Consider the following 25,716-nt stretch of genomic DNA (forward strand, 5'->3'; position numbering starts at 1 on the left):
CGTCGTTCTTTCGACTGAAATGACTACCTTTACAAAAACGACTTGTAACTTATTTTTCCGACTATAAACCTATACTTTTTCGGTTTAGATTCATAAAATATAGTTCAATATGAAACCATAGCAATTTGATTTGTAGCGACCCCGACAAATCGTCAAATGACGGCGTCATCTACGTATGGTCCCATTACATGGTCGTAAGTCTTTATAACAAAGTTTGACCGAAAAGTATGTCGCATTCATTTCATAAATAAGGGTGTTTCAAAGTTTACAAAAGTAGTTTCCATAACAAGTGCATAACAATGTTTAAAGTTTGTATGAAACACATGCGACACGATTAAAAGTAGTCAAAAAGACGCTCCACGTATGCATGTATACTCGACATCCAATGCAAGTATCAAATAGTATGAGCGGAAGCATGTACCACCTAAGTTCAAGGACCTGAGAAAAACATAGAGGAACTGTCAACGAAAACGTTGGTGAAATCATAGGTTTAAATAAGTAAACGAGTAATAGTAAGTTGAACCACAAGATTTGCAACATCGATAAAGCCATAGTACATTCTAAAAGTTAATATTCACGAGCACCCAATTATCAAAGCTTAACGTTCCGTCCGTTGAATACCCCATCAATTAGTGCTAGAACAACACTGTTCCCGAAAATATATTTCATTCGTAAACGGTAGCGAACCGTTTGAATGAGGGTTTGTCAAACCCATATGGCCATATAACATAAGTTCTCGCTTACACCATCTGATGTAACTAATGATAATCGGATTGAGGATTTTCGTTCTAAACTCGTATGTAGAATGTTTGTTTTCCCGTTCTTGTGTTCACTTAGTTCAAAAGAATCGTTTATGTTTTCTCATCCCAAAAGTAAGTTTAAAAGAGTAAAAGTGGGACTATGATCTCACCTCGAGTGCACGAGTATAAAAGTACTTCAACAAGTAAACGTGTGCATGAAAGTTGCTTAGCCTTGACCTAAACAAGTAAGTTATATCAATTAACCGGTTACGACACAAGGTCGGGTGAAATGTGTTCAATTAGTCCTATGGCTCGTTACGACTCGAATAGTATAGCATGTGAATCACGTTGTCAAGTTTCATGCAAGAATCAAGTATAAAAGCATGTTAGAACGATTGTAATAAAGTTTGAGTTGACATTTCAAAACCTTACCATTAGAAAGGAAATCTTATTACGTTTCCAACGATATTTGATTCATCGAAAACGGAGTTACGGTCAAAAAGTTATGGCCAAAACAAGTTTGCTGAAGTTCGGATGAAACAGGCAATTGTCACGGCGCGACAAATTGCTCCGCGGCGCGACAAATGCCTATGTTGAAGGTCAGAAAGCTTGAAAAACATGTTCTAAAATCACCCTTTGGGCCACGGCGCGACAAATTGCTCCGCGGCGCGACAATGGCCGTGGCCTGGTCCCTGGCCTGTTTCACTTGTTCAAGGCTTGGTAAAATTTCAAACAAACGCAAAACTCAAACCGTAAACAATTAGGAAGCGTATCTTATACCGTTGGAAAGCTCTTTTGACAAGGAACACAACTAAACATGTTTCATCAAACAAAAACAACATTTTCCATGACCGATTTCTCGTCAAGTGATCGTTTAAAAGTCCATTTTCAAAGTTTCAAGTTCATCAATTGCATTTTAAGTTTCGGGAATCCAATTTACACATACGATATGCCGTTTCGAAGGTAATTAAGCATACATTACAACTAATCACTAACAATTAACATTCCATGGCATTCAAGCATCAAAAGTTCATGTCAAGAACTATCAAACCCTAGTCAAACATCACAAAATCAATATTCATGTTTTTGAAGTTTTCTTAATCAACCTACGCATCAAAACGAAGCTAGTGATACTAGTAACACAATTAAAACATGCACTTTAACAATCTAACAACATTAACTCATCCAAAATCAAGGATTAAGCAAACCCATTTCAAGTTCATGCTAGTTACTCCAAAAACAACAAATCGAGCAAACCAAACATATATTCATGTTAGACTTGAGCCATAGACACTAACTAACACCATTTCAAATCAAAAACACGAATTTAGAGAAATCTAGAGTTTTAGAAATGTTACCCAAGCGAGATGAAGTTGGTATCAAATTGTAGAGGATGAAGAGAGGATTCCAAATATGTAATTTGTTTTGTTGTAAGCCTCCTAAATCGAATTTAGATGATGAATGATTGAATTGGGTGTTGTGTGTGTGTGTTCTTGCTAGAGAGAAAGAGAGATGAGGGAGATGGATGGAAATGGATGGAGGAGGTGAAGTGGTTGACTAGTTGACCTAGTCACCACTTTGCCCACTTGTCAACTTAAGTCCCTCATGTTTGTAGTCGGGTGCGGGAATTAACCAAACGAATATTTTTAAAACGCTCGAGTAAACGGGTGATGTCAAAATTAAATAGCGGGAATATAATGAACGTTACTCACGGAAACTATTAATTTAAATACGAAAGATTATGTTTAAAAAAAAAAAGACGGTGTTAAAATTAAATTTAACGGAAAAACGCGGGATGTTACATTATCCACACCTCAAAAGAAATTTCGTCCCGAAATTTAAGTAGGCGTAGTAGTCGTTGTTTCTTCCTCGAGATCTTGCGTTTCCGAATTCACGAATAGATGAGGATACTTCCTTTGCATTTGATCTTGTCTTTCCCAAGTAAACTCGGGTCCTCTTTTGGCATTCCAACGAACCTTAACAATCGGGATTCGGCTTTGTTTCAATGTCTTGACGGAGGTGTCCACAATTTCAACCGGTTCCTCCACAAAATGAAGTTTGTCATCGATAGTAAGTTCTTCGAGAGGGATGACGATATCGGGTTCGGCAAGACACTTTTTCAAGTTAGATACATGGAAGGTAGGATGAACGGAGTTCAATTGAGGCGGAAGATCTAAACGATAAGCAACGGTTCCAATACGCTCCAAGATTTCGAAAGGACCAATATACCGCGGATTTAGCTTCCCGCGTTTCCCAAAACGGATTACACCCTTCCAAGGTGCGACTTTTAACATTACTCGGTCACCGACTTGAAATTCAAGATCGTTGCGTCGTTTGTCGGTATAGCTCTTTTGACGACTTCGGGCCGTCCTAAGCCTATCTCGGATTTGAACGATTTTCTCGGTGGTTTCGTGAATGAGTTCGGGTCCGGTGATTTGCACGTCGCCTACCTCGGCCCAACAAAGAGGTGAACGACATTTGCGGCCATATAGCGCTTCAAAAGGTGCGGCTTTAATACTCGCGTGATAACTATTGTTGTAAGAGAACTCGGCGAGAGGTAAGTGCTTGTCCCAAGCTTTTCCGAAATCAACCACGCAAGTTCGTAACATGTCCTCTAAGGTTTGAATTGTACGTTCGCTTTGTCCATCGGTTTGAGGATGATATGCGGTGCTCATGTCCAAACGCGTTCCCAACGCTTCTTGTAACGTACGCCAAAATCTAGAAACGAAACGGCCATCTCGGTCGGAGATAATCGATAAAGGTACACCGTGTCGGGCTACGATCTCCTTAATGTAAAGTTGTGCAAGTTTCTCCATTTTGTCCGTTTCTTTCATGGCAAGGAAGTGTGCGGATTTGGTGAGACGGTCAACAATAACCCAAATGGTATCATAACCGCCCGTCGTTTTTGGTAGCTTGGTGATAAAATCCATCGTTATCCTTTCCCACTTCCATTGCGGGATCTCGGGTTGTTGAAGTAGTCCGGACGGTCTTTGGTGTTCGGCTTTGACTTTGGAACATGTCAAACACTTGGAAACATAAGTAGCTACGTCCCTTTTGATGTTCGGCCACCAATATAGTTGTTTAAGGTCGTGGTACATCTTATTGGCACCGGGGTGAATCGAGTATCGTGACTTATGGGCTTCATCTAAAATAAGGCTTCGTAGGTCCCCATAACTAGGCACCCAAATCCTTCCGGCGTAATATCGGAGTCCGGTCTCCCTAATTTCGAATCGAGAGACGAGAATGTTCAAGAGCTCGTGTGAAAGGTTTTCATCCTTGAGAGCCTCATCTTGGGCTACCCGAATTTGGCTATTAAGGTTTGTGTGGATGGTGATGTTTAAGGCTCGGACACGAAGAGGCACCGCTCTTTCTTTTCGACTTAAAGCATCGGCTACTACATTTGCCTTCCCGGGATGGTAACGAAGCTCGCAATCGTAATCGTTTAAGGTTTCAATCCACCTTCGTTGTCTCATGTTTAGTTGCTTTTGATCGAAAATGTGTTGGAGGCTTTTGTGGTCGGTAAAGATAGTACTCTTGGTTCCATAAAGATAGTGTCTCCACATTTTAAGTGCAAAGACAACGGCTCCGAGTTCGAGATCATGTGTCGTATAGTTTCGTTCATGAATTTTGAGTTGTCGAGAAGCATAAGCAATGACTTTCGTTCGTTGCATCAATACACACCCAAAACCATGTTTCGAGGCATCACAATATACAACAAAGTCATCATTGCCTTCGGGAAGTGACAAGATAGGAGCGGTGGTTAGCTTCGTTTTCAAGATTTGGAATGCGGATTCATGTTCGGTCGCCCAAATGAATTTCTTTCCCTTGTGAGTCAATGCGGTTAGAGGACGTGCAACCAAAGAGAAGTTTTCGATGAATCTACGATAGTACCCGGCGAGACCCAAAAATTGACGAATGTGAGTAGGAGTAGTAGGAGTCTCCCATTTGCTAATGGCTTCGATTTTCGTTGGATCGACTTTAATACCTTGGTCACTTACAACATGACCAAGAAATTTAACTTCCTTTAACCAAAATTCACACTTGGAGAATTTGGCATAGAGTTGTTCTTGTCTTAAAAGTTCAAGCACAAGTCGGAGATGTTGTTCGTGCTCTTCTTCATTTTTAGAATAGATCAATATGTCATCGATGAACACAATAACGAATTTATCGAGATACGGTTTGCACACGCGGTTCATAAGATCCATGAACACCGCCGGTGCATTAGTGAGACCAAATGGCATGACAAGGAATTCATAACTACCATAACGAGTTCGGAAAGCGGTTTTGGAGACATCTTCCCCCTTAACCCTCAATTGATGATAACCCGAGCGGAGATCGATTTTCGAATATACACGAGACCCTTGTAGTTGATCAAAGAGGTCATCGATGTGAGGAAGGGGATATCGGTTCTTAACCGTCAATTTATTTAGTTCACGATAATCAATGCACATTCGTAGGGATCCGTCTTTCTTTTTAACAAACAAAATCGGAGCGCCCCAAGGTGAATGGCTAGGTTGGATAAAACCACGATCAAGTAGTTCTTGGATTTGACTTTGCAATTCTTGCATTTCAGATGGAGCGAGTCTATATGGTGCACGCGCTACGGGTGCGGCTCCTGGAATAAGATCGATTTGAAATTCAACCGGTCGATGAGGTGGAAGACCCGGTAATTCGTCGGGAAATACATCGGAATAGTCACTAACAATTGGCACATCATCGATGTGCTTCTCATCGGACTCGACTTTCTTAACGTGAGCAAGGATCGCAAAACAACCCTTACGGAGTAGTTTTCTAACTTTAATACTCGAAACGAGGTTGAGTCCGGTGCAACTCTTATCGCCATAGACGATCAAAGGTTCACCATTCTCGATAGGAATTCGGATTGCGTTAAGATCACAAAGAATGTGAGATTTCGTTTTGACTAACCAATTCATACCGATTATTACATCAAAGCTTCCTAGTTCCATGGGTATCAAGTCAATTTCAAATTCCTTACCCAAAATGTTCAAAGTACACCCCCGATAATATGTGTCGGCACTTAAGAGTTTTCCGTCGGCCACTTCGATGGAATAAGTAGTATCTAAAGGGTGTGGTGGAGTGCAAAGGGTAGGAGCTAAAGTCTTGGACACAAAACATTTATCGGCACCCGAATCGAATAAGCAAGTAACATAAGAGTTGTTGAGAAGAAACGTACCCGTGACTAGTTCATTGTCATCTCGGGCTTCCTCGGTGTTGATGTTAAAGGCTCGGCCTCGGTTGTTGGGGTTGGCTTTCTTTTTCGGGCATTCGTTCTTATAATGGCCCGTTTGGCCACATTCATAACAAGTGACCGTCCTTGGAGGATTGGGCCCCTTTCGAGCGACGGGGGCGGTGCTTGTGCAATTGTTGGCCCTATGACCAACTCCTTGGCAACGGTGACAAATTAGCTTGTTACATTCGCCGTAATGATGTTTGTGGCACTTGTTGCACAAAGGTAAGTTTCCGACATAACCCTTCTTGCCGTCGTTGTTGAAGGGCTTTTTGGTGAAGGTGTTGTTGTTGTAGTTGGTTGATGGAGTGGCTTCCCATTTCCTTTTGTTGCCACCCGACTTGTCCTCGGCCTTAGGAGCCGGCACTACGATTTCGTCAACCGTTTCAATTAGTTGGCGAGCCATGTTCATAGCGGCTTGATGAGTAGTGGGTTTGGATGACATCACCCCTTGTTTGATGCTTTTTGGAAGACCGAGCATGTAGAGCTCAATCCTTTGAGATTCGGGGTTAACAAGATTAGGACACATCAAGGATAGTTCGGCGAAGCGTTGATTATAAGCTTTAAGATCGTTTCCGACCGCTTTCAAAGCTCTTAGTTCTTCTTCAAGCTTTCGGGTTTCTTCGCGCGGAAAATATTCGACAATCATCTTTTCCTTCAAATCGGTCCAAGAGAGGGCATGAGCTTCATCGGTACCCACCGATTGAACATAGGTGTTCCACCAAGTGAGAGCAACACCGGAGAACGTGTGGGTGGAGTATTTGACCTTGTCTTGATCACGACAACCGCTTATGCTAAAGACGGCCTCGGTTTGTTCAAACCAACGAGTAAGCACAACCGGTCCACCGGTTCCATCATAAGTGTGAGGTTTGCACCCCATGAAAGCTTTGTAGGAGCATCCCTCGTTTGAGTTACCGGCCCCATTGTTGTTGTTGTTGTTGTGGTTGTTGTTATTGTTATTGTTGTTGGAAGAGTGACCGGCCATGGCCGCATCTACGGTGGTAGCTATCATCCGTTCGAGCGCTTGTTCGGGAGTTTCATTGCGGCGTACACGACGAGGAGCCATTGTTCCTTCAAAACAAAAGAATACCGTTGGTTAGTATTCTAAATAATACTAACCGCGATATGGAATAAAGATAAAGAGAAAATTATCCTTGACTCGCCTTAGATTCTTTATGGCATAATGTCGGTGTGTTCATATGAGTCACCGTAATATAATTTCCGGGAATTATATTACCCTAATTCATATGTGCATTCGACATTACATCATATAGTCAAGGTGGCGTGTCAATTAAATTATACAACGCAAGATTTAGATAGAATAAGAGTAGATATGAGTAAGAGAGTTCGAGTATAAATGCACAAATAGTCAAGTAATTCCTACGTCAAGTCTATATGCCGGTTATAGTCTAGACTCACCAATGTACCCTAAGACTCGGGGTTGACACCAATGAACTCTAAATCCCTACAACCAAAGCTCTGATACCACTTGTAGCGACCCCGACAAATCGTCAAATGACGGCGTCATCTACGTATGGTCCCATTACATGGTCGTAAGTCTTTATAACAAAGTTTGACCGAAAAGTATGTCGCATTCATTTCATAAATAAGGGTGTTTCAAAGTTTACAAAAGTAGTTTCCATAACAAGTGCATAACAATGTTTAAAGTTTGTATGAAACACATGCGACACGATTAAAAGTAGTCAAAAAGACGCTCCACGTATGCAAGTATACTCGACATCCAATGCAAGTATCAAATAGTATGAGCGGAAGCATGTACCACCTAAGTTCAAGGACCTGAGAAAAACATAGAGGAACTGTCAACGAAAACGTTGGTGAAATCATAGGTTTAAATAAGTAAACGAGTAATAGTAAGTTGAACCACAAGATTTGCAACATCGATAAAGCCATAGTACATTCTAAAAGTTAATATTCACGAGCACCCAATTATCAAAGCTTAACGTTCCGTCCGTTGAATACCCCATCAATTAGTGCTAGAACAACACTGTTCCCGAAAATATATTTCATTCGTAAACGGTAGCGAACCGTTTGAATGAGGGTTTGTCAAACCCATATGGCCATATAACATAAGTTCTCGCTTACACCATCTGATGTAACTAATGATAATCGGATTGAGGATTTTCGTTCTAAACTCGTATGTAGAATGTTTGTTTTCCCGTTCTTGTGTTCACTTAGTTCAAAAGAATCGTTTATGTTTTCTCATCCCAAAAGTAAGTTTAAAAGAGTAAAAGTGGGACTATGATCTCACCTCGAGTGCACGAGTATAAAAGTACTTCAACAAGTAAACGTGTGCATGAAAGTTGCTTAGCCTTGACCTAAACAAGTAAGTTATATCAATTAACCGGTTACGACACAAGGTCGGGTGAAATGTGTTCAATTAGTCCTATGGCTCGTTACGACTCGAATAGTATAGCATGTGAATCACGTTGTCAAGTTTCATGCAAGAATCAAGTATAAAAGCATGTTAGAACGATTGTAATAAAGTTTGAGTTGACATTTCAAAACCTTACCATTAGAAAGGAAATCTTATTACGTTTCCAACGATATTTGATTCATCGAAAACGGAGTTACGGTCAAAAAGTTATGGCCAAAACAAGTTTGCTGAAGTTCGGATGAAACAGGCAATTGTCACGGCGCGACAAATTGCTCCGCGGCGCGACAAATGCCTATGTTGAAGGTCAGAAAGCTTGAAAAACATGTTCTAAAATCACCCTTTGGGCCACGGCGCGACAAATTGCTCCGCGGCGCGACAATGGCCGTGGCCTGGTCCCTGGCCTGTTTCACTTGTTCAAGGCTTGGTAAAATTTCAAACAAACGCAAAACTCAAACCGTAAACAATTAGGAAGCGTATCTTATACCGTTGGAAAGCTCTTTTGACAAGGAACACAACTAAACATGTTTCATCAAACAAAAACAACATTTTCCATGACCGATTTCTCGTCAAGTGATCGTTTAAAAGTCCATTTTCAAAGTTTCAAGTTCATCAATTGCATTTTAAGTTTCGGGAATCCAATTTACACATACGATATGCCGTTTCGAAGGTAATTAAGCATACATTACAACTAATCACTAACAATTAACATTCCATGGCATTCAAGCATCAAAAGTTCATGTCAAGAACTATCAAACCCTAGTCAAACATCACAAAATCAATATTCATGTTTTTGAAGTTTTCTTAATCAACCTACGCATCAAAACGAAGCTAGTGATACTAGTAACACAATTAAAACATGCACTTTAACAATCTAACAACATTAACTCATCCAAAATCAAGGATTAAGCAAACCCATTTCAAGTTCATGCTAGTTACTCCAAAAACAACAAATCGAGCAAACCAAACATATATTCATGTTAGACTTGAGCCATAGACACTAACTAACACCATTTCAAATCAAAAACACGAATTTAGAGAAATCTAGAGTTTTAGAAATGTTACCCAAGCGAGATGAAGTTGGTATCAAATTGTAGAGGATGAAGAGAGGATTCCAAATATGTAATTTGTTTTGTTGTAAGCCTCCTAAATCGAATTTAGATGATGAATGATTGAATTGGGTGTTGTGTGTGTGTGTTCTTGCTAGAGAGAAAGAGAGATGAGGGAGATGGATGGAAATGGATAGAGGAGGTGAAGTGGTTGACTAGTTGACCTAGTCACCACTTTGCCCACTTGTCAACTTAAGTCCCTCATGTTTGTAGTCGGGTGCGGGAATTAACCAAACGAATATTTTTAAAACGCTCGAGTAAACGGGTGATGTCAAAATTAAATAGCGGGAATATAATGAACGTTACTCACGGAAACTATTAATTTAAATACGAAAGATTATGTTTAAAAAAAAAAAGACGGTGTTAAAATTAAATTTAACGGAAAAACGCGGGATGTTACATGATTCACTCAAAACGGATTTAAAATGAAGAAGTTATGGGTAAAACAAGATTGGATAATTTTTCTCATTTTAGCTACGTGAAAATTGGTAACAAATCTATTCCAACCATAACTTAATCAACTTGTATTGCATATTATGTAATCTTGAGATACCATAGACACGTATACAATGTTTCGACCTATCATGTCGACACATCTATATATATTTCGGAACAACCATAGACACTCTATATGTGAATGTTGGAGTTAGCTATACAGGGTTGAGGTTGATTCCAAGATATATATAGTTTGAGTTGTGATCAATACTGAGATACGTATACACTAGGTCGTGGATTGATTCAAGATAATATTTATCGATTTATTTCTGTACATCTAACTGTGGACAACTAGTTGTAGGTTACTAACGAGGACAGCTGACTTAATAAACTTAAAACATCAAAATATATTAAAAGTGTTGTAAATATATTTTGAACATACTTTGATATATATGTATATATTGTTATAGGTTCGTGAATCAACCAGTGGCCAAGTCTTACTTCCCGACGAAGTAAAAATCTGTGAAAGTGAGTTATAGTCCCACTTTTAAAATCTAATATTTTGGGATGAGAATACATGCAGGTTTCATAAATGATTTACAAAAATGACACAAGTACGTGAAACTACATTCTATGGTTGAATTATCGAAATCGAATATGCCCCTTTTTATATAGTCTGGTAATCTAAGAATTAGGGAACAGACACCCTAATTGACGCGAACTCTAAAGATAGATCTATTGGGCCTAACAAACCCCATCCAAAGTACCAGATGCTTTAGTACTTCGAAATTTATATCATATCCGAAGGGTGTCCCGGAATGATGGGGATATTCTTATATATGCATCTTGTTAATGTCGGTTACCAGGTGTTCACCATATGAATGCTTTTTATCTCTATGTATGGGATGTGTATTGAAATATGAAATCTTGTGGTCTATTATTATGATTTGATATATATATATAGGTTAAACCTATAACTCACCAACATTTTGTTGACGTTTTAAGCATGTTTATTCTCAGGTGATTATTAAGAGCTTCCGCTGTCGCATACTTAAATAAGGACGAGATTTGGAATCCATGCTTGTATGATATTGTGTAAAAACTGCATTCAAGAAACTTATTTTGTTGTAACATATTTGTATTGTAAACCATTATGTAATGGTCGTGTGTAAACAGGATATTTTAGATTATCATTATTTGATAATCTATGTAAAGCTTTTTAAACATTTATTGATGAAATAAAGGTTATGGTTTGTTTTAAAATGAATGCAGTCTTTGAAAAACGTCTCATATAGAGGTCAAAACCTCGCAACAAAATCAATTAATATGGAACGTTTTTAATCAATAAGAACGGGACATTTCACGTTGTTCGATTTGGTAAACGATGGAAATTAAATCCAAGGTATATTGGACCATTCAAGATTATTGATCGTGTCGGACCAGTAGCTTACCGACTTGAGTTACCTCAACAACTCGCAGCTGTACATAACACTTTCCACGTCTCGAATTTGAAGAAATGTTTTGCTAAAGAAGATCTCACTATTCCGTTGGACGAAATCCAAATCACTGAAAAACTTCAATTCATTGAAGAACCCGTTGAAATAATGGATCGTGAGGTTAAGAGACTTAAACAAAACAAGATACCGATTGTTAAGTTCGATGGAATGCTCGTAGAGGACCCGAGTTCACCTGGGAACGAGAAGATCAGATGAAGAAGAAATACTCGATTTATTTCCAGAAGATACGTCAACACCTCCAACTGCTTAAAATTTCGGGACGAAATTTATTTAACGGGTAGGTACTGTAGTGACCCGAACTTTTCCATGTTTATATATATATTAAATGAAATTGTTATTTACATGATTAAGTGTTTCCAACATGTTAAGCAATCAAACTTGTTAAGACTTGATTAATTGAAATAGGTTTCATATAGACAATTGACCACCCAAGTTGACCGGTGATTCACGAACGTTAAAACTTGTAAAAACTATACGATGACATATATATGGTTATATATATAGTTAACATGATTTTATTATAAGTATGTGTGACAACCCGGAAATTTCCAACCAAATTTAAACTTTAATCTTTATATGATTCCGACACGATAAGCAATATTTGTTAAGTTAAATTTCAAGAATTTTAAACTATGTTCATACATTCATTCAACCTCGACCAAGTTCCAACGATTCACGAACCATTAAACGAATATGATTATATATGTATATGTGTATATATATTATAACTTGAAACGTAAACAAAATATTAGATTAAATACTTTATATGATTGTATCTGTTTCAAAATGTTTATCAATGGAATTAGAAGATAAGATCAAATGATTGAATTATCAGATATATTAAATTATGATTACAAGTCTCTGTTGAAAGGCCCATTGATTTGAGAAATCTTTTCATTTTAACAATATTCGGAAAATGGTAAAGTGATTTATAAATATGAACAAATTGTCAATCATTGAGAACTAGACAAAGGATAGTGGAAGATTGAATCTCATAAAGACTCAATTGATCTATTTAGTTTCAAACGTACAAAAACGTTTTCAGTTTAAAAAGAACTTTATTATTAAAACGTATATAACTTTTATAAATATCTAGAACCACTTTTGACAACTCATTACTTAACTAGTATGATAAAGATAACGATATTTATATTTTATTTTATTAAATATATATAACGATTTAAATTAATATTATATATATTTATACGCGTATTATACGTACATAGTTTTATACTTTTACTATACTTAAACTTTACCTTTACTTTATTTTTACTTTATTTTAACTTTAATAATTTATACTTTAATAATTCACTTTAATAATTCATACATTAATAATTCACTTTAATAATTCATACTTTAATAATTCACTTTAATAATTCATACTTTAATAATTCACTTTAATAATTCATACTTTAATAATTCACTTTAATAATTCAAAAATCTATTATAAATAGAATTCAATAGGTTTCATTATTTCATAGAAATTTGAAAATAGTTTTCTCTAAACTCTCTCAATCGATTTATATATATATATTTACTCCGTATTATCTCAAGATATTATTAGTATACATAAAATATTACGACGGAGTGCTGTCCGAGTGATTTCGAAGTTGTTTTTTCGAGTGGGATAGGATTAAGGAAATGATGGGTTATAGCTATGGAGGTGATTGAGTATGGTTCATGGGTATGCTCGTGAGGTCAATATAGTGTTTATCATCTCCGTTTCGTTTACGTACCTTTCCTGCAATATTGAATCTCAATATTGATATGTGAGTACTCATAATTTAATTTTTACATACTAATAGTGTATCCCTGACTAGTGCTCGAGTATATAGGATTATGCATGCTTGTACTTTTGATATTGCCATTAGATAGGTTATGTTGATTCCTGAATTAGTTACATATACGATTGAGATAAGGTATAAGATATGCATGTCGTTGGAAAGCTAGCGAAAAATAGTTGAATTTTGGTTTAAGAATCACTTGAATCCAAGTAACGGTTAGAAAGTTATGAAATAAACAAATTGCATAATTAATTTCGTAATTAAAATTGCTGATGATAATTAGTGAACTAATTTTCTGGGTTATAAAAAGTGGTTATTTGGATTCTACTCGTTGAGTAGATGAATTTTCATATAAAGCACGTCTCGTTTCGTTGAACGGTTGTCAAGTTATGGACAAAAGAAGTTTTGCAAATTTTGATGAAATGTCGAAATGGGAACTGAAATTCTCGCTGATCTGCGTTATTTCATATATAAAAAAAATATCACTGAATTCTTTGCTGTAAGGTCTAACAAACGACTCTGGCCATTTGTCAATTCGAGTCTCGACGATTTTTCTAAAAATCATCAAAGTTGACGGTTTGGTCACATTTTAAAATTCTAAAAAGAGCTGAAACTTTTTTATTTAAAAATATCAGTTTTGTATCAGTTGTCATGGTCGGCCTGATATGTGTTTACTCTTGCCAAAAATCATGTTATATCTTTTTGGTAACGAGAATTTGCAGGCTTTGACCGTTTGTCAATACGAGTTTTGAGGAATTTTCTAAAAATCTCCAAAGTAGGCTACTCGGTCACTTTTGTAAATTTATTAAAGCTGAAAAATTAACTTTGAAACGCCGAAAACGCATTGGCAACTACGAGTTGTCTAGGTTTAGTTTACTTCTGTAATATTTATGCTTAATCTTTTTGGTAATGTGTAACTTTTATCTTTAGCCGTTTATCAATCGGAGTTCCGATAATTTTTCTAAAAATAGCTGAAGTGGCCCGTTTAGTCATGTTTGACCGAAAATCATTTTTGTATAAGTTATTATATATTTGCATGCGACCTCATTTTTACTTTGACCTTTGACTTTTGACTTTAACCTTTGACTTTTGACTTTGAACTTTGACTTTTCCTGTTAACTTTTCAGTTAACTTTTTGTGTTGATTTTCTCTAAAAAAAAAAAAAAAACCTAAAATACTATTTTATGATTATGAAACCATTTGTGTTACGTTGTTTCACACGTCACCTTTTACTAGAATCTTAATTGAGCATGAGTAATATAACATGTTACTATACTGTAGAGTCAGACTCGAGCTATAGGATAGGATTACACTATGACCTGACCTAAATTGCTATACAAATATTGACCAATATATAAATATATATAATTAATATAGGTTCGTGAATCCGAGGCCAACCTTGCACTTGTTCAATGACGTTATATGTATTTTTACTACAAAATACAGTATGGTGAGTTTCATTTGCCTTTTTACCCTTTATATTTTTGAGACTGAGAATACATGCGCTTTTATAAATGTTTGACGAAATAGACACAAGTAATTGAAACTACATTCTATGGTTGAATTATCGAAATCGAATATGCCCCTTTTTATTAAAGTCTGGTAATCTAAGAATTATGGAACAAACACCCTAATTGACGCGAATCCTAAAGATAGATCTATTGGGCCTAACAAACCCCATCCAAAGTACCGGATGCTTTAGTACTTCGAAATTTATATCATGTCCGAAGGAGGATCCCGGAATGATAGGGGATATTCTTATATGCATATTGTTAATGTCGGTTACCAGGTGTTCACCATATGAATGATTATTTTTGTCTCTATGCATGGGACGTATATTTATGAGAACTGGAAATGAAATTCTTGTGGTCTATTAAAATGATGGAAATAAATGATTATGATAAACTAATGAACTCACCAACCTTTTGGTTGACACTTTAAAGCATGTTTATTCTCAGGTGTTAAAGAAATCTTCCGCTGTGCATTTGCTCATTTTAAAGATATTACTTGGAGTCTTTCATAGCATATTTCGAAGAACGTTGCATTCGAGTCATTGAGTTCATCAAAGATTATTATTAAATCAATTTATAGTTGGATAGTGGATATTATAAAATGGTATGCATGCCTGTCAATTTTCGATGTAAAGAAATATTGTCTTTTAAAAACGAATGCAATGTTTGTAAAATGTATCATATAGAGGTCAAATACCTCGCAATGTAATCAACTATTGTGAATCATTTATAATGTATATGAACGGGTCCTTTCAGTTGGTATCAGAGCGGTGGTCTTAGCAAACCAGGTCTGCATTAGTGTGTCTAACAGATAAGTCGATAGGATGCATTAGTGAGTCTGGACTTCGACCGTGTCTGCACGTCAATAGTTTTGCTTATCATTTTGTGTCAAAAATTAACTACTTATCATCCTCAGGAAATTACCTGCTTATCATTTTTAGTCTAAGACACGTCTTGCTGCATTGATTGCATGAATAGTGTATAGACAAAAATTCATATCTTAGCGTATCTTCTAAATCATATCTTATCGTATCTATTACTGTAAACGTTGCCTGATATATCCCGTAAATTCCTCCGTAATTTACGAAATCTTTTGTTCTATATATATGGATATTCTATGTAATTAGAATACCATCCGATAACCGAAAATCATTTCATATCGAAAAAAAATAATAAAAATCCTTATTCAATCGTACGAAATGGAATTCATCATTAATTCAAGTTCCTCGGATTTCGAAATGGAATCCCACTCCAGCTCCGAAAGCAGTGTGACTGGAATAGATCAACCAATCAGTCATCACCTATTCTGGATGAATTGGGGATGGGTTCGTAGCCTCCTCAATCATTGGAGACAAGAAGAAGGTGATCCCTTCCATCCACCACATTGCCCTCTTGATGAAGAACCTAAAGCACTTACTGGCGAACCTGTTCGAAACACCATTTTCTCGCTCATTTCCAGAGTATCTCATCACGATTATATATTACATCAAATTTTAGATTTTATTTATCCGCTCGTCCGAACCGACAATCAACCCGGTGTAATAGAAGAAGTCAACGAGCTTCGCGCTCGGGTAGTGGCTTTGGAGAATATGGTGCAGAGATTACAAACACCAGCAGCAGCATCAGCAGCATAACCAGTAACACCATCATCAACGCCAATAGTACCATTACCACCCCAACCACAACCACGTCGTAAACCTCAACTTTACACTCTGTCCCACGAGCACCGATGTCATACGCCCTGTAGATACCAAGGAATACCAACAACAATAACCGACGAAGTATTAATTCATAACTTCGTTGGAGAAACATTCCGAGCAGATTATGTAATCTCTAAAGTCTTAGAGATTATCTAATCTAGCCCTAACCATAAATCAGTTAAGCGAACCAAAATGATAGAAGGAAGAGTAGAAACCCTGACAAAAATGGTGTGTGATTAACAAGCTAAACTTGTTTTACCAACAGCATCAACAGTACCTTCAGCGTCACCAGCATCATCAGTACAGTCAACATCAGAATCAACAACACCTATAACATCACAAACTCCGTCAGCTCAAGAATCACTATGGACATCATTACGAATCAATAACCCGTATATTGTATCAACGAGTTATGAAGAATTAACTCATTCCCTTTGAAGAAATTATATGTATATTTTATATATTTTGAAATAAAAATAAATCTTTCCGTGCTAAGCTATTGTGTGTGAATCTTAACTACTCGGTTAATTCATATTACAAATATGCAATAATGTACGTCCTTCGGCCGCAACTTAACCAGCGTTAACTACAATCTCTGTCGCAATTCAACAAATTCCAATTCATAATAAATCAAGTATATATTTGATTTTACACTTTCATCATCGATGTACCCGAAACTTTTCAGATAACATCATTCGTACTTTGCGAAATTCACAAGAATTCCACGAACCGAACATCATATATCAATAAATAACGAAGTATTGATTCATAATTTCAATGTCATTAAAGAAATACTGCGTAAAAGTTATGTACCTTTTAAAGCCTTTAGGGATTATTCAATTCTAGTTTCAACCGTAAATCAAATGAGTTTAATTTAACATTAACTCATTAAATCTATGTTACATCTGAAGAAAATATACATATATATATTTTCATAAAGACTGTAATAAAATTCTTTTGTATAAAATATTAATTGTGAAAAAAATTTTTAACGGGTAGGTAATACCTGAGAGATATATAAATTCACAATTAATATATTACATTCTTCGAATCTGATTCAGCAAATCATCCATTATACTCCCTACTTTCACAACAATATACATTCTTTTATAGAAATCAAAACAACCATACTCATTCAAAATTTAATTACATATTCTGATTTTGAAATCTCAAAATTCAACTTGAGATATGACCAAAATCATCACTCTTAGATCCTTACATCTTTCACAAGCTATATTTTGACTTCAAAACTGTGTTAGAACATCAAATGTATGTTACCGATTACAATCTGTGTTCAAACCCTTCAAAAATTTCTGAAGACACTTCGAATGATGAGCAATCGAGATGATGATCCAACCACATGTTACCCACAGTTATGTACCCGAAAAACTCTTGAAACCAAAGTAAAAGTTTAAACAACGTATCCGCGTCAGATTCTTTAGCATTTATTAGCAAAAATAACTTTGCGACTCCTATTCAAAGTAGCCAGTTTTGTCACAGCTCCAGCAAGTCAACTTCGACTTTTCAGTCAGACTAACCTTATTATAACCTTGAGATATACACCATCGTTATCAGGGAACCTTTTACATTCCACCACATTATTAACAGATGTACCAACAACTTCATTACCCTTTGACTTTAGCCTCTCCAAAAAGTCATTATAATTATTCATTAAAACCCCATCATTTACTACTTCGCATCTTGTAATGAGAATTTCCATACGAATCATTGAGAATTAGCAATCAGTATTTTGAAATCTCGCAGCATGTCTACGCCAACAGTTATATGTGTATATATAACGTATATCTTCTGGACTTAATTTGAATCTGAAGATTCTGAAAAACACTTCGAACTACGAATTGGTTCTCCGAAAATGGAAAAATACTGATGAAGCAGCAAAAAAAAAACTATAAACGACCTTAACAGTAAAAGTTTGATGATAATGAATAGGTGTGCTGGCAAAGCGCAGAAAAAGAGAAGTCTTGGAACTAGAAAACGGATTGAGCAAAGTAGGAAGGAGGCTGTGAACAAATTACAAAGACTGAACCTGACTTCAAAGGATCCAAATAATTCAGTATCTGCTGAAGTCATTAACGAATACCTTGCTCCGGACTCTAAACCCCTGCGGACAATATTCTTCATCATCCTCTGATATTAGAAATTCTAAAATATCATCATATCTTTCATTATAAATATCCTCCATATTTCTGAAGATATTTTCTTAATTTTTCTTATTTGAAATCATTTACCTCTTCGCGCTATTTCTATTACATCATAAAAGAAACTATTTTAGTTTCTAAATTCTGAAACATTCAAGTTTAAAATAGAAATATTTTGAAGTAGTGTTGGGAACTGAAGCATGAATTAGTATAATATAATGACACTTGATCAATGTGATTATATTACAGTAAGTCATGCTGAGTTTCTAAATGGAACGTGATGATTCACAGATCATAACATCATCATGTGCCATGTTATACGACTCTTGTATTCTATTTAACCTCTAAAATATCAAGAAAATATTTCTTGATGATTCGGCCTTTTCCAAGGTATTTTAGTAATTTGACAAGTCAAGATCGTGCCATCACAATTTCCTTCATAGAACATTAACAATGTTCATTTCGAAATTCATATCTGTGAATTCTGGACCATTACAAACGGTGCTTAATCGCAAGAAGAAGAAATGAAAGGACAAAACTCCGAAATAGAAATTGGGGTATAAATTGCAGCAAATAAAAGAGAGCATTAACTGTGAATGATAATGATTATAGAAGACAGAAGCAGAGACTTTGAAATATAAGGGAACATATAAAGCCCAACGACAAACCAGAAATTATAAACCATATATATCGATGCATATAGCAATATAAAGACACGGGAGAACTAGGAACACTATAAATCCAAGAGTATAGTAGAAGTAAATAGATTCTTCCGGTGGTAGATGAAAAAAAAGAAGAATGACCTATATGAAAGTTAGAAGTATATCGAGAATCAGAACTGGATGGAGCATATTGATGAATACTTTAAAATATGAGTTGAGGGGGAAAGAATAGAAGGTGATGAAACATGACTAGGAACTTAGAAATCAACAGATTTTACTCACACAATGGCAGAATAAGTGAATCAAACCCTCTAGTGAATAGATTAAGTTTTTTTTGATTAATTTAGTCAAACCACAACTAAATCAAGTGTGATTAGATCAACACCTAGAGCTATTATTCACCACCTGGGTGATTTGGACTGAGAGAGAATCGAAGGAGCTCACTAGATCTAAGTGTGTGTAACAAATGAGAGGCTTAACCTAAAATGAAGAACATAAGACTTTATATACCCCTGCTGTTGACACACCCATACGATTCATTCATCACACGTACGAGTTGGCTTCATCAATCGTACGGGTGATCACTCACTCGTGTCTTATCATTTAGGTTGTAATTGTGACTTAGCTCAGCATCAACCATGCGTATGAGCCTGTCAGCCGTACTAGTGAGGCTTCACTCGTACGTCTGACTAAGTCTAACATAGTCAAACATCTAAATCTCATTCCTGCAGTTCCTGTAACAACATACAAACACGGATAGGATAATAACGAGCAATCATGGTGGCCTGTAAACTGTTGTACCTGCAATGGACGTGGGTAGATGTCTAGGGACTTGCATAAAATGCATCAACAGATGGTGTGAGTTGTAAGGAAACGAAGGAGGTGAATTTATAAGAAAATCTCCAACAGAACAATTAAAATGGATGATCGCATTTAAAGCGGATCCTAATTCCCTTGATTACCGGAGAGTCAAATCTTATTAAGAAGATTTTCTTAAAATCTCTTAAAATCTGGGAATCAATCATATCTACGTCAAATGATAAGATGAATCTACACTTACTCATTTCACTCTTCTATGTTAGCTTCATTCGTACTCTTCATATAAATGGATTGTTTATCCAAATTATTCGCTGATGATAAAACTCTAATTTTCAGCCCGTATGCATCATGAAAACATACTTATTATCATTCACGACCTTTCCACTCAAATTTCGGGACGAAATTTCTTTAACGGGTAGGTACTGTGACAACCCGGAAATTTCAAACCAAATTTAAACTTTAATCTTTATATGATTCCGACACGATAAGCAATATTTGTTAAGTTAAATTTCAAGAATTTTAAACTATGTTCATACATTCATTCAACCTCGACCAAGTTCCAACGATTCACGAACCATTAAACGAATATGATTATATATGTATATGTGTATATATATTATAACTTGAAACGTAAACAAAATATTAGATTAAATACTTTATATGATTGTATCTGTTTCAAAATGTTTATCAATGGAATTAGAAGATAAGATCAAATGATTGAATTATCAGATATATTAAATTATGATTACAAGTCTCTGTTGAAAGGCCCACGTTGATTTGAGAAATCTTTTCATTTTAACAATATTCGGAAAATGGTAAAGTGATTTATAAATATGAACAAATTGTCAATCATTGAGAACTAGACAAAGGATAGTGGAAGATTGAATCTCATAAAGACTCAATTGATCTATTTAGTTTCAAACGTACAAAAACGTTTTCAGTTTAAAAAGAACTTTATTATTAAAATGTATATAACTTTTATAAATATCTAGAACCACTTTTGACAACTCATTACTTAACTAGTATGATAAAGATAACGATATTTATATTTTATTTTATTAAATATATATAACGATTTAAATTAATATTATATATATTTATACGCGTATTATACGTACATAGTTTTATACTTTTACTATACTTAAACTTTACCTTTACTTTATTTTTACTTTATTTTAACTTTAATAAATCATACTTTAATAATTCACTTTAATAATTCATACATTAATAATTCACTTTAATAATTCATACTTTAATAATTCACTTTAATAATTCATACTTTAATAATTCACTTTAATAATTCATACTTTAATAATTCACTTTAATAATTCAAAAATCTATTATAAATAGAATTCAATAGGTTTCATTATTTCATAGAAATTTGAAAATAGTTTTCTCTAAACTCTCTCAATCGATTTACATATATATATTTACTCCGTATTATCTCAAGATATTATTAGTATACATAAAATATTACGACGGAGTGCTGTCCGAGTGATTTCGAAGTTGTTTTTTCGAGTGGGATAGGATTAAGGAAATGATGGGTTATAGCTATGCAGGTGATTGAGTATGGTTCATGGGTATGCTCGTGAGGTCAATATAGTGTTTATCATCTCCGTTTCGTTTACGTACCTTTCCTGCAATATTGAATCTTAATATTGATATGTGAGTACTCATAATTTAATTTTTACATACTAATAGTGTATCCCTGACTAGTGCTCGAGTATATAGGATTATGCATGCTTGTACTTTTGATATTGCCATTAGATAGGTTATGTTGATTCCTGAATTAGTTACATATACGATTGAGATAAGGTATAAGATATGCATGTCGTTGGAAAGCTAGCGAAAAATAGTTGAATTTTGGTTTAAGAATCACTTGAATCCAACTAACGGTTAGAAAGTTATGAAATAAACAAATTGCATAATTAATTTCGTAATTAAAATTGCTGATGATAATTAGTGAACTAATTTTCTGGGTTATAAAAAGTGGTTATTTGGATTCTACTCGTTGAGTAGATGAATTTTCATATAAAGCACGTCTCGTTTCGTTGAACGGTTGTCAAGTTATGGACAAAAGAAGTTTTGCAAATTTTGATGAAATGTCGAAATGGGAACTGAAATTCTCGCTGATCTGCGTTATTTCATATATAAAAAAAATATCACTGAATTCTTTGCTGTAAGGTCTAACAAACGACTCTGGCCGTTTGTCAATTCGAGTCTCGACGATTTTTCTAAAAATCATCAAAGTTGACGGTTTGGTCACATTTTAAAATTCTAAAAAGAGCTGAAACTTTTTTATTTAAAAATGTCAGTTTTTTATCAGTTGTCATGGTCGGCCTGATATGTGTTTACTCTTGCCAAAAATCATGTTATATCTTTGTGGTAACGAGAATTTGCAGGCTTTGACCGTTTGTCAATACGAGTTTTGAGGAATTTTCTAAAAATCTCCAAAGTAGGCTACTCGGTCACTTTTGTAAATTTATTAAAGCTGAAAAATTAACTTTGAAACGCCGAAAACGCGTTGGCAACTACGAGTTGTCTAGGTTTAGTTTACTTCTGTAATATTTATGCTTAATCTTTTTGGTAATGTGCAACTTTTATCTTTGGCCGTTTATCAATCGGAGTTCCGATAATTTTTCTAAAAATAGCTGAAGTGGCCCGTTTAGTCATGTTTGACCGAAAATCATTTTTGTATAAGTTATTATATATTTGCATGCGACCTCATTTTTACTTTGACCTTTGACTTTTGACTTTAACCTTTGACTTTTGACTTTGAACTTTGACTTTTCCTGTTAACTTTTCAGTTAACTTTTTGTGTTGATTTTCTCTAAAAAAAAAAAAAAACCTAAAATACTATTTTATGATTATGAAACCATTTGTGTTACGTTGTTTCACACGTCACCTTTTACTAGAATCTTAATTGAGCATGAGTAATATAACATGTTACTATACTGTAGAGTCAGACTCGAGCTATAGGATAGGATTACACTATGACCTGACCTAAATTGCTATACAAATATTGACCAATATATAAATATATATAATTAATATAGGTTCGTGAATCCTAGGCCAACCTTGCACTTGTTCAATGACGTTATATGTATTTTTACTACAAAATACAGTATGGTGAGTTTCATTTGCCTTTTTACCCTTTATATTTTTGAGACTGAGAATACATACGCTTTTATAAATGTTTGACGAAATAGACACAAGTAATTGAAACTACATTCTATGGTTGAATTATCGAAATCGAATATGCCCCTTTTTATTAAAGTCTGGTAATCTAAGAATTATGGAACAGACACCCTAATTGACGCGAATCCTAAAGATAGATCTATTGGGCCTAACAAACCCCATCCAAAGTACCGGATGCTTTAGTACTTCGAAATTTATATCATGTCCGAAGGAGGATCCCGGAATGATAGGGGATATTCTTATATGCATATTGTTAATGTCGGTTACCAGGTGTTCACCATATGAATGATTATTTTTGTCTCTATGCATGGGACGTATATTTATGAGAACTGGAAATGAAATTCTTGTGGTCTATTAAAATGATGGAAGTAAATGATTATGATAAACTAATGAACTCACCAACCTTTTGGTTGACACTTTAAAGCATGTTTATTCTCAGGTGTTAAAGAAATCTTCCGCTGTGCATTTGCTCATTTTAAAGATATTACTTGGAGTCTTTCATAGCATATTTCGAAGAACGTTGCATTCGAGTCATTGAGTTCATCAAAGATTATTATTAAATCAATTTATAGTTGGATAGTGGATATTATAAAATGGTATGCATGCCTGTCAATTTTCAATGTAAAGAAATATTGTCTTTTAAAAACGAATGCAATGTTTGTAAAATGTATCATATAGAGGTCAAATACCTCGCAATGTAATCAACTATTGTGAATCGTTTATAATGTATATGAACGGGTCCTTTCAGTATGTATCTCATTAGGTATTTTAACAATGAGTTATATACATAAAAATGAGACTATTAATTTAAGAAACTCGAAAACGATATATATAACGATTATCGTTATAACAACGTCTTACTAGGTACATATGAATCATATTAAGATATTGATACACTTGGTTAATTATGTTAAATGATAAGTAAATATATTATTAAGTGTATTAACAATGAAATACATATGTAAAAATAAGACTACTAACTTAATGATTTCGAAACGAGACATATATGTAACGATTATCGTTGTAACGACATTTAACTGTATATATATCATACTAAGATATATTATATATCATAATATCATGATAATATAACAATTTAACATCTCATTTGTTATAATAAACAATGGGTTAACAACATTCAACAAGATCGTTAACCTAAAGGTTTCAAAACAACATTTACATGTAACGACTAACGATGACTTAACGACTCAGTTAAAATGTATATACATGTAGTGTTTTAATATGTATTCATACACTTTTGAAAGACTTCAAGACACTTATCAAAATACTTCTACTTAACAAAAATGCTTACAAATACATCCTCGTTCAGTTTCATCAACAATTCTACTCGTATGCACCCGTATTCGTACTCGTACAATACACAGCTTTTAGATGTATGTACTATTGGTATATACACTACAATGATCAGCTCTTAGCAGCCCATGTGAGTCACCTAACACATGTGGGAACCATCATTTGGCAACTAGCATGAAATATCTCATAAAATTACAAAAATATGAGTAATCATTCATGACTTATTTACATGAAAACAAAATTACATATCCTTTATATCTAATCCATACACCAACGACCAAAAACACCTACAAAAACTTTCATTCTTCAATTTTCTTTATCTAATTGATCTCTCTCAAGTTCTATCTTTAAGTTCTAAGTGTTTTTCATAAATTCCAAAAGTTCTAGTTTCATAAAATCAAAAATACTTCCAAGATTGCAAGTTTACTTCCAAGTTTTCTAAATCCATTCCAAGTAATCATCCAAGATCAAGAAATCTTTATTACTTACAGTAGGTTATCTTTCTAATACAAGGTAATAATCATATTCAAACTTTAATTCAATTTCTATAACTATAACAATCTTATTTCGAGTGGAAATCTTACTTGAAATTGTTTTCGTGTCATAATTCTGCTTCAAGAACTTTCAAGCCATCCAAGGATCCTTTGAAGCTAGATCTATTTTTCTCATTTCCAGTAGATTTATCCAAGGAACTTGAGGTAGTATTGATGTTCATAACATCATTCGATTCATACATATAAAGCTATCTTATTCGAAGGTTTAAACTTGTAATCACTAGAACATAGTTTAGTTAATTCTAAACTTGTTCGCAAATAAAAGTTAATCCTTTTAACTTGACTTTTAAAATCAACTAAACACATGTTCTATATCTATATGATATGCTAACTTAATGATTTAAAACCTGGAAACACGAAAAACACCGTAAAACCGGATTTACGCCATCGTAGTAACATCGCGGGCTGTTTTGGGTTAGTTAATTAAAAACTATGATAAACTTTGATTTAAAAGTTATTATTCGGGGAAAATGATTTTTATTATGAACATGAAACTATATCCAAAAATTATGGTTAAACTCAAAGTGGAAGTATGTTTTCTAAAATGGTCATCTAGACGTCGTTCTTTCGACTG

This window comes from Rutidosis leptorrhynchoides, chromosome 11 (genome assembly GCF_046630445.1).
Source record: "Rutidosis leptorrhynchoides isolate AG116_Rl617_1_P2 chromosome 11, CSIRO_AGI_Rlap_v1, whole genome shotgun sequence".
NCBI lineage: Eukaryota > Viridiplantae > Streptophyta > Magnoliopsida > Asterales > Asteraceae > Rutidosis > Rutidosis leptorrhynchoides.